At 45.6% G+C, this 17,837-nt stretch overlaps 1 protein-coding gene across 4 annotated transcripts in view; it reads right to left on the bottom strand.

Annotated features, from left to right (window-relative positions):
- The window catches only part of LOC117352658 (aquaporin-7-like), a 54,055-nt gene that overhangs the window by 28,286 nt on the left and 7,932 nt on the right, over positions 1-17,837 (bottom strand). The window contains exon 2 of one of the 4 annotated variants that reach the window (XM_033929238.1): positions 14,064-14,224. The exons of the other annotated variants lie outside the window; for them this stretch is intronic. The gene's annotated coding sequence lies outside the window, so the exon portion shown is untranslated. The remainder of the gene's footprint in view (positions 1-14,063; positions 14,225-17,837) is intronic. 4 annotated transcript variants of the gene reach the window in all.

Raw genomic sequence — 17,837 nt, forward strand, 5'->3', positions numbered from 1 at the left:
ATTTCTAGATTTCTTTCGAATGAACACCACTTTGCCTTGCTGTGACAGTTACAAGTGGTATAAGAAGTCTGCATTGAATAACATAAATAAGTAAATAACGCCCCTCCCCCTCCTTCACTAAGCCGCAGTAAAGGCTTCTATCACGACCCGGAGCACTAAGGCCCAAATTTTGTAACCGGCCTCCCATTTCGGAGGTGCCCATCTAGAAGCTTTTTAATCATCACTAATTGAAACGTAGGCGCTTATCAAAAAAGCGCGATTCTGCAACAAGGCGCCTCTAAAAATTTAGGTGGCCTTCAAAAAATAGGCACTATGCACGTTAGAGGACTCGGTCCTGGGTCCACTCCTTTTCAACATATTCATAGGGGACCTGACTCAAGGGCTTCAAGGTAAAATGACGCCAAACTATATAATATAGCAAGTGAATGCAGTTTACAGAATTATATGGCGCAGGACCTGCTTACATTGGAAAGTTGGTCCTCAACCTGGCAGCTAGGCTTCAATGCTAAGAAATGTAAGGTCATGCACCTTGGAAGCGGAAATCCATGCAGGACATACTTCTTGAACGGAGAAACTTTAACTAGGACTTCAGCAGAACGAGATTTAGGAGTAATCATCAGTGCAGACATGAAAACTGCCAATCAAATGGAGAAGGCTTCATCTAAGGCAAGGCAGATATTGGGTTGTATCAATAGAAGTTTCATAAGAACATAAGAACATAAGAAGCGCCATCTCCGGATCAGACCTTCGGTCCATCAAGTCCGGTGATCTGCACACGCGGAGGCCCTGCCAGGTATACACCTGGCTTACCCTATAGCCAACCATATCTCTATATGCCTCTCTCAAGGAGATATGCATCTAGTTTGCCCTTGAAGCCTAGGACTGTCGATTCTGCAATAATCTCCCCTGGGAGAGTATTCCAGATGTCAACCACTCTCTGTGTGAAGCAGAACTTCCTGATATTAGTCCTGAACTTGCCCCCCCTTAGCTTCATTTTATGTCCTCTTGTCCGTGTCAAATTGGACAATGTAAATAATCTTCTCTGCTCTATTTTGTCGATTCCTTTCAGTATTTTGAAGGTCTCGATCATATCCCCACGCAGTCTCCTTTTCTCAAGGGAGAACAATCCCAGTGTTTTAAGTCGATCCTCATATTCCAGTTTCTCCATACCCTTCACTAGTTTAGTTGCTCGCCTCTGCACCCTCTCCAGCAGTTTTATATCCTTCTTTAGGTAGGGAGACCAATGTTGGACGCAGTATTCCAAGTGTGGTCTGACCATTGCCCTATAAAGCGGCATTATAACTTTCTCCGATCTACTCGAGATTCCTTTCTTTATCATGCCCAACATTCTATTTGCCTTATTTGCCGCTGCCGCGCATTGTGCCGACGGCTTCAGGGTCCTATCTATCAGTACACCCAGATCCCTTTCTTGTTCACTTTTTCCCAGAGTTGCACCTGACATTCTGTACTCGTATTCCTTATTTTTACTGCCTAAATGCATTACCTTGCATTTCTCCACATTGAACTTCTTCTGCCATTTCTCCGCCCAGTTTTCTAACCGACACAAATCGCTCTGGAGTTCCTCACTGTCCTCCTGCGATCTGATTTCCCGGCAGAGTTTTGTGTCGTCTGCAAACTTGATGATCTCACTGGATGTTCCGTTTTCCAGGTCATTGATATAAATATTAAAAAGGATCGGCCCAAGTACCGAGCCCTGGGGTACACCACTAGTCACTTTCTCCCAGTCGGAGAACTTCCCATTTATGCCCACTCTCTGCTTCCTATTTTCCAGCCATTTGCCTATCCATCTTTGTATATCTCCCTCTATGCCATGGCTTTGTAGTTTCCTGAGAAGTCTTTCGTGTGGAACTTTGTCAAATGCTTTCTGGAAGTCCAAGTATATTATGTCCACCGGCTTTCCACTATCAATTTGCTTGTTCACGGTCTCAAAGAATTGGAGTAAATTCGTCAAACACGATTTCCCTTTCCTGAATCCATGTTGACTGGGTTTCATCAAGTCGTGTGTGTCCAAGTGCTGAACTATGCTATCCTTGATCAGTGATTCAATCATCTTGCCGGGGACAGACGTAAGACTCACAGGTCTATAGTTGCCCGGTTCTCCTCTCGATCCTTTTTTGAAGATTGGCGTGATGTTCGCTTTCCTCCAGTCGTCTGGTATTTGACCAGTTCTGATTGACAGGTTTGCAAGTTTTTGCAGTAACTCTCCGATTTCAACCTTCAATTCCTTCAAGACTCTTGGGTGAATTTCATCCGGTCCAGGGGATTTGTCACTTTTAAGTTTGTCGATCTGGTAGTATATCTGATCTAAGTTCACTTCAACTGTGGTGAGGCTGTCCTCTATTTCTCCTGTAAACAGTTTCTCCGCTTCAGGTATTGTTGAGGTGTCCTCCTTCGTAAAGACGGACGCAAAGAAGGAATTTAGTTTGTCTGCGATTTGTTTATCTTCCTTGATGTACCCTTTTCTTCCCTTGTCGTCCAGGGGTCCCACTGCCTCTTTTGCAGGTTTTTTCCCTTTCACGTATCTAAAGAAGGGCTTGAAGTTTTTAGCCTCCCGGGCTATTTTTTCCTCATAGTCCTGTTTTGCATCCCTCACCGCCTTGTGACATTTCTTCTGTTCATCTTTATGTTTGTTCCAGGCTTCGGTTGTCTTCGTGCATTTCCATTTTCTGAAAGAGTCCTTCTTTTCTTTTATGGCTTCCTTCACCTGTATGGTAAGCCATGCCGGTTCTCCTTTGCCTTTAGTTCTCCGATCTTTGGAAATCCTCGGAATGTAGAGATCTTGTGCTTCTGCAATAGTATTTTTCAATAGGCACCATGCCTGATCTACTGTTTCAAGTTTGTCCACCATCTTCTCGAGTCGTTTTGTTACCATGGCTCTCATGCAATCGTATTTACCCTTTTTAAAGTTTAAGGTGGTGGTTAAGGTTTTGGTATGTTTCCCTTTCCCGATGTCAAGTTTAAAGTTGATTACATTGTGATCACTCGTTCCCAGTGGAACCATGACTTCTACTTCTGTTATCGGTCTGGTGAGACCATTTAGGACCAAGTCCAAGGTGGCGTCTCCTCTTGTCGGCTCTTTTACCATTTGCTCCAGGAAGCAATCCCCTAGCACCTCCAGGAACTTGGCCTCCTTGCCGCAGTTGGAGGCTCCTAGTTTCCAGTCTATTCCTGGGAAATTGAAGTCTCCCAATATAACTACATTGCCTGTCTTGCATACTTGTTTGATTTCCTCCATCATTTCTGAGTCAGTGACCTCCGCCTGTCTTGGGGGACGATAGTAAAGGCCAATTTTTGTATCTGCACCATTGTGACCAGGAATTTTGATCCAGAGGGACTCCAGCTTCTCTTTCCTGTCAGTTGTAATCATTCCAACAGAATCTATTCCTTCCTTAACATATAGGGCAATACCTCCACCTTTCTGCCCTTCTCGATCCCTTTTATATAGTTTGTATCCCTGTAGTACTGTGTCCCATTTATTTTCTTCATTCCACCGTGTTTCTGTTATGCCAATGATATCCATGTTCTCATGTCTTGCTATCGTCTCTAGTTCTCCCATTTTGTTTCCTAGACTTCTAGCATTTGTATACATACATCTAAGTTCCCTTTGTGTTACCTTTTTGGACCTTCTACTCTTGGCTGTCCTTACAGTTTCATTTACGGTATCCTTTACTGCTCCTGTGTTGTCTCCCATGTTTGCTGTGTGGTCATCCCCTCCTGTGTCTGAGTTGTCCCTTCCTGCTTGTTCTCCTTTGTTGGCTGTGAGGTCGATCTCTCTTGTGTATGAGTAGTAGTCCTTTGTTTCTACGTCGGGGCGTCCTGTTGTCCGTGCCATCGACCGGTGGTCGACTGTCGGCTTTCCCCTGTCCTTCAGTTTAAAGCCTTCTCTATTGCTTTCTTCATGTTGCCTGCCAAAACTCTTGCTCCTTCGTTGTTGAGGTGTAGTCCATCCCTTCTGTAGTACTTGCTTTTTCCCCAGAACGCCGTCCAGTTGCGCACGAAGTCAAAACCTTCGTCTTCGCACCATCGTCTCATCCAGGCGTTGATCACTTGCAATTCCCCTTGTCTCTTTCCATCTGCTCTTGGTACAGGGAGGATTTCAGAGAAGGCCACCTTCACCTCCCTGATCTTCAGTTGTCTTCCGAGTGAGCGGAGCTGGCCCTTCATCTCTTCCCTGTCATACTTCCGCCCGCTCACATCATTTGTTCCCACGTGGATAAGCACAGCGGTGTCCACTCCCCGTGCGCCATCTATGATCCTGGAGATCCTGTTGGTCACATCCTTTACTCTTGCTCCAGGCAGACAGGTGACGACCCTGTCCTCTCTTCCTCCTGCGGTATGGCTGTCTTAGTGTCGTATAATGGAGTCGCCTACGATGATCCCCATCTTCTTTATTCGGGAGTTCCTTGGGGGGCGTAGGTCCACGTCCTTGGAGTAGGGCCAGTCATCTTCCTCCAATGATACTTCTTTGGATGGGGGGACATCTTCCTGTGCTCTCACTATTCCTCCTGGTGTGCGGTTGTCTCCAACCTCGTCTTCGTTTTCTTCTGTGTTTGCATGGGTGTCTTCTCTCCTCACATGGGTTTCCTGAGTACAGATTTCCAGCCCTGGGATCTCTACATGGTGCTGATGGGCTTCCTCTATGTACATTTCTAGATCCTTGACCTCGTCGTTTGGGCTGTACTCCACTGGAATCTTCTCCTGTGCTCGGATTCTGTCTTCGAGTTCCATCACTGTTCCCTCCAATAGTCTTACCTGACATTTCAAGCTATCCATCTCCATGCATCGATCGCAAATGTATGCCTGGATCCCCGAAGGGAGGTAGTCATACATATTGCAGTCGATACAGAAGACAGGAAAGCTCATCTTCTGACTTCCTTGGGCTTCCATTTCGTGGTTCACTCGTGGGTTGTCTGAGTGATTTGTTGTGACCTACTGCTGCTCTTTTTCCTACTGATCCTACCTCCCCCTTACCTTCTGACTTCCTGACTGCAGTCTTCCTATTTGAGTGAGTCTGTTTGTGTTACAGTGCCTGTGCCTTTGTGTGCTTGTGTCCCTTGCCTGTTGCTTCCTTGTGTTGCTTGCCTTGTTGTCTCTCTCGTGTGTGCTGTCTCTGCTCTACCTCACCTTGATTGTATGTGCGGGGTTGGTTTCTTTTGTGTCTGTCTCCTCCTGAAGCCTGAAGTCATAATGCCGTTGTACAGGGCCATGGTGAGACCTCATCTGGAGTACTGTGTGTAATTCTGGAGGCCACATTATAGTAAAGATGTGCGCAGAATTGAATCGGTTCAGCGGACGGCCACCAGGATGATTTCGGGGCTCAAGGGTCTCTCGTACGAAGAGAGACTGAACAAATTGCAGCTCTACACTCTCGAGGAACGTAGGGAGAGGGGAGACATGATCGAAACATTTAAGTACCTCACGGGACGTGTCGAAGTGGAAGATGATATTTTCTTTCTCAAGGGACCCTCGGCCACAAGAGGGCACCCGCTCAAACTCAGGGGTGGAAAATTTCATGGCGACACCAGAAAGTATTTCTTCACAGAGAGAGTGGTTGATCATTGGAACAAGCTTCCAGTGCAGGTGATCGAGGCAGACAGCGTGCCAGACTTTAAGAATAAATGGGATACCCATGTGGGATCCCTACGAGGGTCAAGATAAGGAAATTGGGTCATTAGGGCATAGACAGGGGGTGGGTAAGCAGAGTGGGCAGACTTGATGGGCTGTAGCCCTTTTCTGCCGTCATCTTCTATGTTTCTATGTTTCTATGAGGTGGGCGTGGCTACATGTCAGGCGCCTTGTTGCAAAATCACTGCTCATAAGCTCTTCTTATTGTAAACCGCTTCGAACTACTATGGCTTTGGCGGTACATAAGAATAAAATTATTATTATTACTAAGCGTGCTTAAGCACTCAGCCAGGTGCTTAACTTTTAGTTGGGCCTAGAGCTGGCCTATTTCTTGGGCGCCTCCAAAATAGCTTCCGCTCAGCGTGATTCATTAAATAGCACCCCAGTTTTACTTGAATCTCGCTGAACAGTGCCTAAGTCGGCGCCTAACGTTTGGGCGCTTCTTATAGAATTTGCCCTGAAATTCTCCGACACTCAAAATTCCTCTACGCGTCGGAGCAGCTTGGGAGCATTTAGTGCCCCTGGCCGCGGCTTAGTAAAGGAGGGCCTAAATAAATGTAGCACTTCCCTCACCTTCTTGCCACTAGGAATCCTCTATATTTATCTTATGCTTTTAAAGAATTTATAAAAGAAATATAGATGTAGGAGAAATTATTAAACTAGTCTTATAGCCCGTTACATTAACAGGTGCTAGAATATGTGTGTCTGTGTCTGTCTTTATTTCTTTTTTTTTTTTTTTCTCTCTCTCTCTTTCTCTCCTTAGCCGCTTTCTGTATTTCTGTCTTCTTTTTCCTTGGCTGTCCTCCACCACCCCTTCTCTGCTCCCCTTATCCAGCAGCAGCTCTTCTCCCTTTGTTTTACCTCCCCCCTGTCCATCATCACCTCTTTCCTGCTCCCCCTGTCCAGCAGTGGGCCTCCCTTCCTTTTTCTTCCTCCCCCCTGTCCATCAACACCTCTTACCCTGTCCATCAACCCCTGTTGTAGTACATTTATCTTGTGAAGATTTCAGGGTCCTGGGTCCCAACGAGGACCACCTTTTTCATGAGTTGGACAGCTCGAATTGGCCCTGCCCTGAAGACGGCTCAGCACAAAAGCCTGCGACACAGAACATTCAGTGTACAGCACCGCCGGCAATCGGGGCATGAGTACGCGGCTCAGGAGACCGTGAAGGGCCGCCGCGGCCTGCAGGCACCTCAAGCCACCGCGGCCTCCTCCCGGCAGCCGCCGCTCCGCACCACCTTTGCCTTAGCGCGCATGCGCACTCAGTGCCGAGGCCGGGGCGCGCGGGATGGTGGGGAGGCCGGGGTTGCGCGGAGCAGCAATGGCAGAAGATAGACATTGCCAGGGTCGGGCATGGACCTTGCGCCGCCCTGGCCGGCTCCTCATTTCGCTCGAGGAGGCGATCGGCGGCTGTCTGGGGCGATGGTAAGCCTGATGCGTGGTAAGCGCGCATGCGCACTCTTGTGGCCACATCGCGACGGATCAGAGAACACGGCTTTAGAGTGCACATGCGCGCTTACCATTATATTATTATAGATAATGAATTATTTATTATAGATAATAAATATAAGAGTTCATTAGCTATGATCAAAGACGGCATTTGCGAGCACATCGAGAGGAATGGCCTACTGAGAACAAGCCAGCACGGATTCTGTAAGGGAAGGTCGTGCCTAACGAACCTTCTGTACTTCTTTGAGGGAATAAGCAGTCAGGTGGACAATGGGGAACCCATCGACATCATTTACCTCGATTTTCAAAAGACAAGGTGCCACATGAAAGGCTGCTTAGGAAGCTGTGGAACCACGGGGTGGGAGGGGATGTGCACAGATGGATCGAGCACTGGTTGGCGGGTAGACTGCAGAGGGTCAGAGTAAAGGGACAATATTCTGACTGGCGGGGAGTCACGAGCGGTGTGCCACAGGGATCGGTGCTGGGGCCGTTGCTCTTCAACATATTTATCAATGACCTGGAAAAGGAGGCAAAGTGCGAGGTTATAAAATTTGCAGACGATACCAAACTGTGCGGCAGAGTTAGGTCCAGGGAGGAGTGTGAGGACCTGCAAAGGGACCTGGACAAGCTGGAAGACTGGGCAAACAAATGGCAAATGCGCTTTAACGTGGAAAAATGCAAGGTCATGCATATAGGGAAAAAGAACCCGTTGTTCAACTACAAATTGGGGGGGGGGGCATTGTTGGGAGACAGCAGACTTGAGAGAGACTTGGGTGTGCTGGTGGATGCATCACTGAAGCCATCTGCACAGTGCGCAGCAGCCTCGAAAAAAGCCAACAGGATGCTGGGCATCATAAAGAGGGGCATAACAACCAGGATGCGGGAAGTCATCATGCCATTGTATCGAGCGATGGTGCGTCCACTTCTGGAATACTGCGTTCAGTATTGGTCGCCGCACCTCAAGAAGGACATGGCGGTACTTGAGAGAGTCCAAAGGAGAGCAACGAAACTGGTAAGAGGGCTGGAACACTGCCCATACGCCGAGAGGTTGGATAGGCTGGGGCTCTTCTCTGGAAAAAAGGAGGCTCAGGGGAGATATGATAGAGACCTTCAAGATCATGAGGGGCATAGAGAGGGTGGATAGGGACAGATTCTTCAGGCTGAAGGGGACAACAGGTACGAGGGGGCATTCGGAGAAACTGAAGGGAGATAGGTTCAAAACAAATGCAAGGAAGTTTTTCTTCACCCAAAGGGTCGTGAACACTTGGAATGCGCTACCGGAGGAAGTGATCAGGCAGAGTACGGTACAGGGATTCAAACAGGGATTGAACGGATTCCTGAGGGATAAAGGGATCGTGGGATACTGAGAGAGGTGCTGGGATGTAACACAAGTATAGAAAGCTAACCAGGTAATAAGAATAGAAAGCCAACCAGGTCGTGCATGTGCAAGACTGGAGGGTTAGGACTTTGATGAGAAGATAGGACTTCAATGAGAAACCAAGGTGGCAAGGGGGCCCCTTCTGGTGATTCAGACAGGTCGCGACCTGTTTGGGCCGCCGCGGGAGCGGACTGCTGGGCAGGATGGACCTATGGTCTGACCCGGCGGAGGCACTGCTTATGTTCTTATGTTCTTATCAACCTAATTAAAAATTATAAATCAAAAAATAGTAAAAAACTAAATACTAATTATAAGTGAGTGCTCAGTTTGTAATATCATTCAAACACAGCAGTGTTGTAGAATAATAGTATTGTGACTTTCCATCATTAACAACATAAGAATCAATGACGTGATTCTCTGTCCTCGCGTTCTTTCCGATGTGAGATCCGAAGTTTCGGTGTTGAGGAAATAGCGGTGTAGACCGAGTCTTGAGGATTCTTGTGCAACATTTCACGTTGGGATTTGGTCTTGGGGGATGTATTATCACAATAACATCTGAACTTTTTTGAACTTGATTTCAAACCAGCAACAGTGGACATAAAGGAGACCCTTTAACCTCTTGCACCTGAACCTGGACATTGCCAATCATTAAGTGAAGCTAAGTACCATATTTTGTTTCATCCATTATGGTTTAGTTGTTGACCATACTAACACTAGGTTATCTCATCAGTTAAGGACAAGGTAGGTAGGTAAGTGGGTGCAATGATGGAAAGTCACAATATTATTATTCTACGACACTGCTATGTTTGAATGATATTACAAACTGAGCACTCACTTATAATTTAGTTTTTTACTATTTTTTTGATTTATAATTTTTAATTAGGTTGATAAACTAATGAATTCTTATATTTATTTGAAAAATGTATTACAGGTAAATTATATGTTTATATTATATTTATGATATAATTGATTATAATATTTGAAAGAAGGTGGATGGGACGGGATATAATTTTTATGTTTTTAGAATTATATGAGAATTACAAGTGTTATTGTTGTTACTAATGATATATTCCTGTACCCGTTCTACTCCACTCAGGATTTTGTAGCTTAGTGGTTCCCAACCCTGTCCTGGAGGAACACCAGGCCAATTGGGTTTTCAGGCTAGCCCTAATGAATATGCATGAAGCAAATTTGCATGCCTATCATTTCCATCATATGCAAATCTCTCTCATGCATATTCATTAGGGCTAGCCTGAAAACCCGATTGGCCTGGTGTTCCTCCAGGACAGGGTTGGGAATCACTGGCTTAGAGAATGGTCTGGAATTTGGCAACTTTCTAGTTGGCCCCTAATTAAGAAAATCAAAAATGCAAGGAGTAGAAAAGCCACAAACAATCAGGATGAGAGCAGGAGTCCAAAATCAAATCACTTTATTAAAAACTCTATATAAAAAATGAAGCAGCAAAATCCAGATGAATGGATGTACTAAGGACCCAATGCGGTTTAAGGACCAATACGGACCATATTTCGGCAGCTTATACCTTCATAACAACTTAAGAATTGCTGCTGCTGGGTCAGGCCAGTGGTTCATCGTGCCCAGCAGTCCGCTCACGCGGCAGCCCTTAGGTCAAAGACCAGTGCCCTAACTGAGGCAAGCCCTACCTGCGTACGTTCCAGTTCAGCAGGAACTTGTCTAACTTTGTCTTGAATTCCTGGAGGGTGTTTTCCCCTATGACAGACTCCGGAAGAGCGTTCCACTTTTCTTCCACTCTCTGGGTGAAGAAGAACTTCCTTATGTTAATACGGAATCTATCCCTTTCAATTTTAGAGAGTGCCCTCTCGTTCTCCCTACCTTGGAAAGGGTGAACAATCTGTCTTTATCTACTAAGTCTATTCTCTTCATTATCTTGAATGTGTCGATCATGTCCCCTCTCAGTCTCCTCTTTTCAAGGGAGAAGAGGCCCAGTTTCTCCAATCTCTCACGGCAACTCTTCCAGCCCCTTAACCATTTTAGTCACTCTTCTCTGGACCCTTTCAAGTAGTATCGTGTCCTTCTTCTTGTATGGCGACCAGTGCTGGACACAGTACTCCAGGTGAGGGTGCACCATGGCCCGGTACAGCGGCATGATAACCTTCTCCGATCTGTTCGTGATCCCTTTCTTTATCATTCCTAGCATTCTGTTCGCCCTTTTCGCTGCCGCACATTGCGCAGACGGCTTCATTGACTTGTCGATCAGAACTCCCAAATCTCTTTCCTGGGAGGTCTCTCCAAGTACCGCCCCGGACATCCTGTATTCGTGCATGAGATTTTTGTCACCTACATACATCACTTTACCCTTATCCATGTTGAACTTCATCTGCCATGTTGATGCCCATTCCTCAAGCCTGAGTATGTCACGTTACAGATCTTCGCAATCCCCCTGTGTCTTTACTCTGAATAACTTTGTGGAAATTTGAATTAAAACCAGGCTGTAACACACAATCATGCATTAGTCTCCTGCTACAAAAGCTTCGTTAATTACTCCTATCAGAACCTCTGGCAACACATTCCAGAGCTCTGATGACACTAAACTGTTCAAAGTTATTAAAATGCATGCGGATTGTGAAAAACTGCAGGCAGACCTTAGGAAAAGAGGACATGTCCGGGTTTTCCTGGACATTTGGAAATCCTAGCCATTAGGCATCATTTACAGAACTAAACTAAACTAAACCTTAAGTTTATATACCGCATCATCTCCACGGAAGTAGAGCTCGGCACGGTTTACAAGAACTTAAAAATGAGAAAGGGTAGGAAAAGGTTACAAAAGTTTATAAGTTGAGTGGAAAAGTAAGGGAAAAAAGAAATTACATGTTAGAGAAGAGCCAGGTTTTTAGTTGCTTACGGAATAAATGGAGGGAGCTCAGGTTCCGCAGCGGGATGGTAAGGTCATTCCAGAGACCTGTGATTTTGAAAAGAAGTGATTTTTCCAGTTTACCTGCGTGGAGAATACCATGTAGGGAGGGGAAGGATAGTTTTAATTTATGGGCGGTCCTGGTGGAGTCAGGGCACGAGGAGTTGAAAGAAAGTGGGATTAAGGAAGGAAGGATGCCGTGAATAATCTTAAAAGCCAGGCAAGAGCATTTGAATTGGACTCTGGAAATCACTGGGAGCCAATGAAGATTGGCCAGGAGTGGGGAGACGTGGTCAGACCAGGCCCACAATACCAGGCAGGATTAACAGCTCTATCGGAAAACATGTGGAACATCGCTACTTCTAATCAGTGAAGGAAGTAGCTCTGCATTTGGTCTGGGATGCTGCCTCAGATGTCTTTTAAAGTTTTATTTTCAAATTGCAATAACTTTTTTCACTGTCAAATTTTGCCCTATCAATTTCCTGCTTGTCCATCGTACAACAAGAAAGTTGACCCTGATCCCACCACGTAACCAGAAAACATGTGGCGAGTTGACTTTTAAGAGACATCTAAAAGCACATTTTTTCCAAATGGCTCTCCCGAATTGAAGAATGGAATGGGGACCATAATCTGCCTTAATTTGTATTCATTTGTACTGATTCGTGTTGATTTGGATTTATTTATGTCATATAACAGTTTTAGGGCTCCTTTTACTAAGCTGTGTTAGTGGTTTTAGCGTGCGCTGCAGATTAGGGCGTGCTAACCCCGCGCTACGTGCCAAAAACTAATGCCAGCTCAATGGTGGCATTAGCGTCTAGCATAGGGGGCAATTACGCACGCGCTCAAATCGCTAACGCAGCTTAGTAAAAGGAGCCCTTAGTGGATATGTTTTAGAAATGTTCATTTCGTTGATGCTCTCGAGCTCTGCCAGTGACGGATCTGGGCCGGGAGTTGTATTAAGACCTGCACTAAAATAGGACTCAGCCCAACCAACTTCCTAAATTATTTTGCCACTGTAACTAAAAAGAGTGTTATTTTATTTTGCAAAGTGCCGATTTGCAGAATCGTAACGCTAGGTTTTGACATTGTTTCAGATCACTGATGGAACCATTTCAATGAAAAGTGTGGAATTTTCAAGTGTGGAACTCTGAGCCATTCCTGCAGAAGAAAACTCCAAAGGAAATCCATGAATGTACGATGCAAACATTGAGTGACAAATGAAGAAGAGGTGTACAAACTTTCAGCGTGGAGATTTCGAGACCGAAAATGCAGCAAGGTCTGGGCGGCCTTAAACCGTGTCAGCTCCTGAAATTGTTGACCAAGTCCATGATCTGATTTTGGCAGATTGGCGAATATAAGCTAAAACAATTGCTGAGACACTACAGATATCCAGGGAATGTGTTAGGTATATAATCCATGAGCAGATGGATATGTAGAAGCTGTCAGCCAAGCAGATGCCCAAATGTTTGAATGCTGATGAGAAACGATGTCAAGTGGACACTTCCAAGTTGATTTTGCAGCTTTTCCAGCAAGCTGGTGCCATCCTTTTGGAACTACTAGTTACTGTTGATGAAACATGATTTCACCACTAAGATCCTGAGACAAAACAACAGTCCATGCAATGGTGGCACTCAGGTTCTCCAAGGCCAAAGCAATTCAAGACCCAAAAGTCAGCAGGAAAGGTCATGGCCACAGTGTTTTGGGATCAGGAAGGTGCCAAACAGTTAATGCAGAATACTACTGTAATTTGTCGTGTCGATTTAAGGCGAGGGAAGCTGCAAGACAATGCACCTTCTCACAAGGCTGGCAAAATGATGGGCGTTTTGACACAACTGGGGTTTCAGTGCATAGAACATCCACCCTACTCACCAGATCTTGCTCCGTCTGACTATTTTCTGTTTCCAAACCTTAAAAAAAGGTTGAAAGGGCAACAATTTTCAAGTGATTTGGAGGTGATTGCAGCCGAGGAGCAGTATTTCAGTGACCAGACATCAGAGTATTTTTTTGGAAGGGTTACAGAAACTTCAGACACGATATGCTAAGTGTGTTGAACTTAGGGGTGAATATGTGGCATAACTTGTAAGTTTCATGGCTCCATGTCATTCCCTTCTTGGTTGGGCTGTGGGTTGTTACATTTTGTTGTATTTCCTGCTTTGAATGTCTAAGGTATTAGTGAAAGCTGGTTGCCTCCTATTACAGTAAGGCAATATGGTGCAATCTTTGAATTCTAGGCTCAAGGTGAACCATTAATTCAAGCTCTTCTTATTGAAGTCATTACCAAATATATCTGACTAATGCGGCAACACAATTGACCCTGATCAGTTGATGCTTTTATGAGCGTGTAGGGTTCTTTTCTACTCACTTTCCTGCAAGAAGCTACACCCTTAAATTTAATGATTCACCTGCACAGCTGTAAGCACCTTCAGCTGTACAAATTTGCTCTGCTTTTTCTCAGCTGAGGTTCATTTACATGCAAAATTGCTAGGAGTCAAAAAAAAATCCCAGATGTCCAAACCTGGAATCCTTTTATGTTTTTGGGGTAGGAGAAGCAGTTGTTCAGTTTTTTCAATGACAAAACCACTACATATTGTTGAAAGCCTCATTATTGTACGGGTTTTGGGAGCAGAGCGATCTAAACACTGAAGTTAAGTGACATTTATCACTAATAATAAAACCCTAAGCGCGCATGCGCACTCCTACCTCCGTGATCCGTAGCTCCGTGGCAGAGTAGGCAGAGATATGGTAGTAGCAGCGTGGGAAACGCTTTTCAGCGCATGCACGGGTGGGGCTTTACAGAGCTTTCCTACATTTCCTACAGCTGAGCCAGCGGTGGTGTCTGTGCGCCGGTTGCCCTTTGCACTCTAAACAAAAAAAAAGGTACATGGGAGAAGGGCCATGATAAAAAGACAGGCAGAGGGCAGGGAGATAGACAGACAGACAGAAATAAAGACACACACATAGAAAGACAGGTAGGTGGGAGGTTGGGCACGATAAAAAGACAGGCAGGGGGCAGGGAGATAGACAGAGAGAAATAAAGACACACACACAGAAAGACAGTTAGGTGGGAGAATGGGCATGAGAAACAGACAGACAGCGGCCAAGGAGAGAGAGAGAAAGAAAAAAACACAGATAGCGGCCAAGGAGAGAGACAGAAATAAAGAAGGACAGACAGCGGCCAAGGAGAGAGAGAGAGAGAGACAGAAAAAAAGACAGACAGACAGATAGCGGCCACGGAGAGAGACAGAAATAAAGAAAGACAGACAGACAGCGGCCAAGGAGAGGGAGAAAGAGAGACAGAAAAAAAGACAGACAGGCAGATAGCGGCCAAGGAGAGAGACAAAACTACAGAAAGACAGACAGACAGCGGCCAAGGAGAGAGAGAGAGAAAGAGAGACAGAAAAAAAGACAGACAAACAGATAGCGGCCAAGGAGAGAGACAAACTACAGAAAGACAGACAGACAGACAGACAGCGGCCAAGGAGAGAGAGAGAGACAGAAAAAAAGACAGACAGACAGATAGTGGCCGAGGAGAGAGTCAAAAATACAGAAAGATAGACAGACAGCAGCCAAGGAGAGAGAGAGACAGAAAGAAAGAAAGACAGACAGACAGCCACATCTATTCTAGCACCCGTTAATGTAACAGGCTTAAATACTAGTCCTTACTATAAATTTCCACACTAAAACAATAATAATAACTGAAAGCAGAGCCCAGGGTTAGTGTTCAAATTATTTATATATACAGAGGGGCCCAAAACTATGTATACACACTTCGATAGTGCTTATCCATGCCCTGTTTCAAAATCCGAGTTGAATTATGGTGGTAATGTGTAGTATTATGCTGTCTCTGAAGATGTCTGTCAAACTCATAACTCATCTTATCTCTTTTGCAAACAAAAAAGCAATTAGCAGGGAAGAAATACTCCGCTGAATAGCACTTGGTTACTCTTCAATGAAGACTCTCAACAAAGTGTTCCAAGGCAAGGAGGTAACACTCCAAACGAAGATTAGTCTTGTCCATGCACTCATTTTTTCGGTGGTCAGTTACAGATGCGAAAACTGGATACTTCGGAAACATAAGAACATAAGAATTGCCGCTGCTGGGTCAGACCAGTAGTCCATCGTGCCCAGCAGTCCGCTCACGCGGCGGCCCCCAGGTCAAAGACCAGTGCTCTAAATGAGTCCAGCCTCACCTGTGTACGTTCCAGTTTAGCAGAAACTTGTCCAACTTTGTCTTGAATCCCTGGAGGGTGTTTTCCCCTATAACAGACTCCGGAAGAGTGTTCCAGTTTTCTACCACTCTCTGGGTGAAGAAGAACTTTCTTACGTTTGTACGGAATCTATCCCCTTTCAGCTTTAGGCCCTCTCGTTCTCCCTACCTTGGAGAGGGTGAACAATCTGTCTTTATCTACTAAGTCTATTCCCTTCAGTATTTTGAATGTTTCGATCATCTTCCCTCTCAGTCTCCTCTTTTCAAGGGAGAAGAGGCCCAGTTTCTCCAATCTCTCACTGTATGGCAACTCCACCATTTTAGTTGCTCTTCTCTGGACCCTTTCGAGTAGTACCATGTCCTTCTTCATGTATGGCGACCAGTGCTGGATGCAGTACTCCAGGTGAGGGCGCACCATGGCCCAGTACAGCGGTATGATAACCTTCTCCAATCAGTTCGTGATCCCCTTCTTAATCATTCCTAGCATTCTGTTTGCCCTTTTCGCCACCACCGCAAATTGCGCAGACGGCTTCATCGACTTGTCGATCAGAACTCCCAAGTCTATTTCCTGGGAGGTCTCTCCAAGTACTGCCCCGGACATCTTGTATTCGTGCATGAGATTTTTGTTACCGACATGCATCACTTTGCACTTATCCACGTTGAACTTCATTTGCCATGTCGATGCACATTTCTCGAGCTTGATTATGTCATGTTGCAGATCCTTGCAATCCCCCTGTGTCTTCACTAGTCTGAATAACTTTGTATTGTCCGCAAATTTAATCACCTCACTCGTCATACCAATGTCCACATCATTTATAAAGATGTTGAAGAACACGGGTCCAAACACCGAGCCCTGCCGCACCCCACTGGTGACGCTCTTCCAGTCCGAGTATTGTCCATTTATCTCCACTCTCTGTTTCCTATGCTCCAGCCAGTTTTTAATCCACATGAGTATTTCACCCTCAATTCCATGGCTCGCAATTTTCTGAAGTAGTCGCTCATTGTGGAACCTTGTCGAACGCCTTCTGAAAATCCAGATATACAATGTCGACCGGGTCGCCTTTGTCTATCTGCCTGTTTACTCCCTCAAAGAAGTGCAGCAAGTTCGTCAAACAAGATCTGCCTTTGCTGAAACTGTGCTGGCTGGTCCTCATCAGACCATGTCCGTCAAGGTGATCAATGATGTGGTCCTTTATCAGCGCGTCTACCATCTTTCCCAGTACCGAAGTCAGACTCAACGGTCTATAGTATCCCAGAACTCCCCTCGAACCTTTTTTGAAGATCGGCATTCGCCACCTTCCAGTCTTCCAGAATCTTTCCCGATTTGATTGACAGATTGGCTATTAGTTGAAGCAGTTCAGCTATAGTCCCTTTTAGTTCCTTGATGACCCTCGTATGGATGCCATCCGGTCCCGGGGATTTATAGCTTTTAAGCCTATCGATCTGCCTGCAGGGTGAGGATTTACTTAAAACCATTTCAGGAGCTGCTTTGTGTATGTTTATCTTGGCTTCACAAATAGCTCAAATCCTGTGCTAAATATATTACTACGTGACAATTTATCATCAGTACATGACAGAAACTGGTTCACACACCTTGGCAAAATTGTGCAATATACTTTTGATGAAAGATATCATGTCTCTCGATGACTTGTTAACATTTCTGAATGAAAAAGTAGTGCCTCTAGAAACTGGTGATGGGACTAAAGCGCGATAGACAATCGGGCGCGGGCAAAAGAGCTCAGATAAATGCGCGAAGGACGTCAGCGAGCCGGATTGAAAGTTAAATTTAAAGCGCTCTGAGAAGTGTTGGCGCTGCAGTTGGGGGTGGTGGTGGGGAACCCCATCCCCACTTAGAAAGGAAAGTGTAATTTTCCCCTAAAACAGGGAAAAATTACACTTTCCTCTGTAATGGGGGTCCCCCAAACCCCCCCAATGTCAGTGCCAACACTTCTAAGTAAACTGGAGGGTTCCACCCCCACTTCCCACCCCACAGTCTGACATCTCTGTCTCCTTCCCTTTCCTGATTCCCTGGCATCTCTCTCCTTTCCTTTTCTTCCATATCTCCCTCCCCCTCCATGCTCTGACCTCTCTTTCCCCCTTCCTTTTCCCTTGGCCTGGCATACCTTCCTCCTGCCCTCCATACCTTGGCAACTCTTCCTCCTTCCATCCTCCATGCCCTAGCATCTCCTTTCATTCCTTCCTTTCCCTCCCTCCTGCATCTTCCTATTCCCCTCTCTTTCTCCCTCCAGTTGGATGCAGCAATTCTC

Source organism: Geotrypetes seraphini, chromosome 1, assembly GCF_902459505.1.
Source record: "Geotrypetes seraphini chromosome 1, aGeoSer1.1, whole genome shotgun sequence".
In the NCBI taxonomy this organism is placed as follows: domain Eukaryota; kingdom Metazoa; phylum Chordata; class Amphibia; order Gymnophiona; family Dermophiidae; genus Geotrypetes; species Geotrypetes seraphini.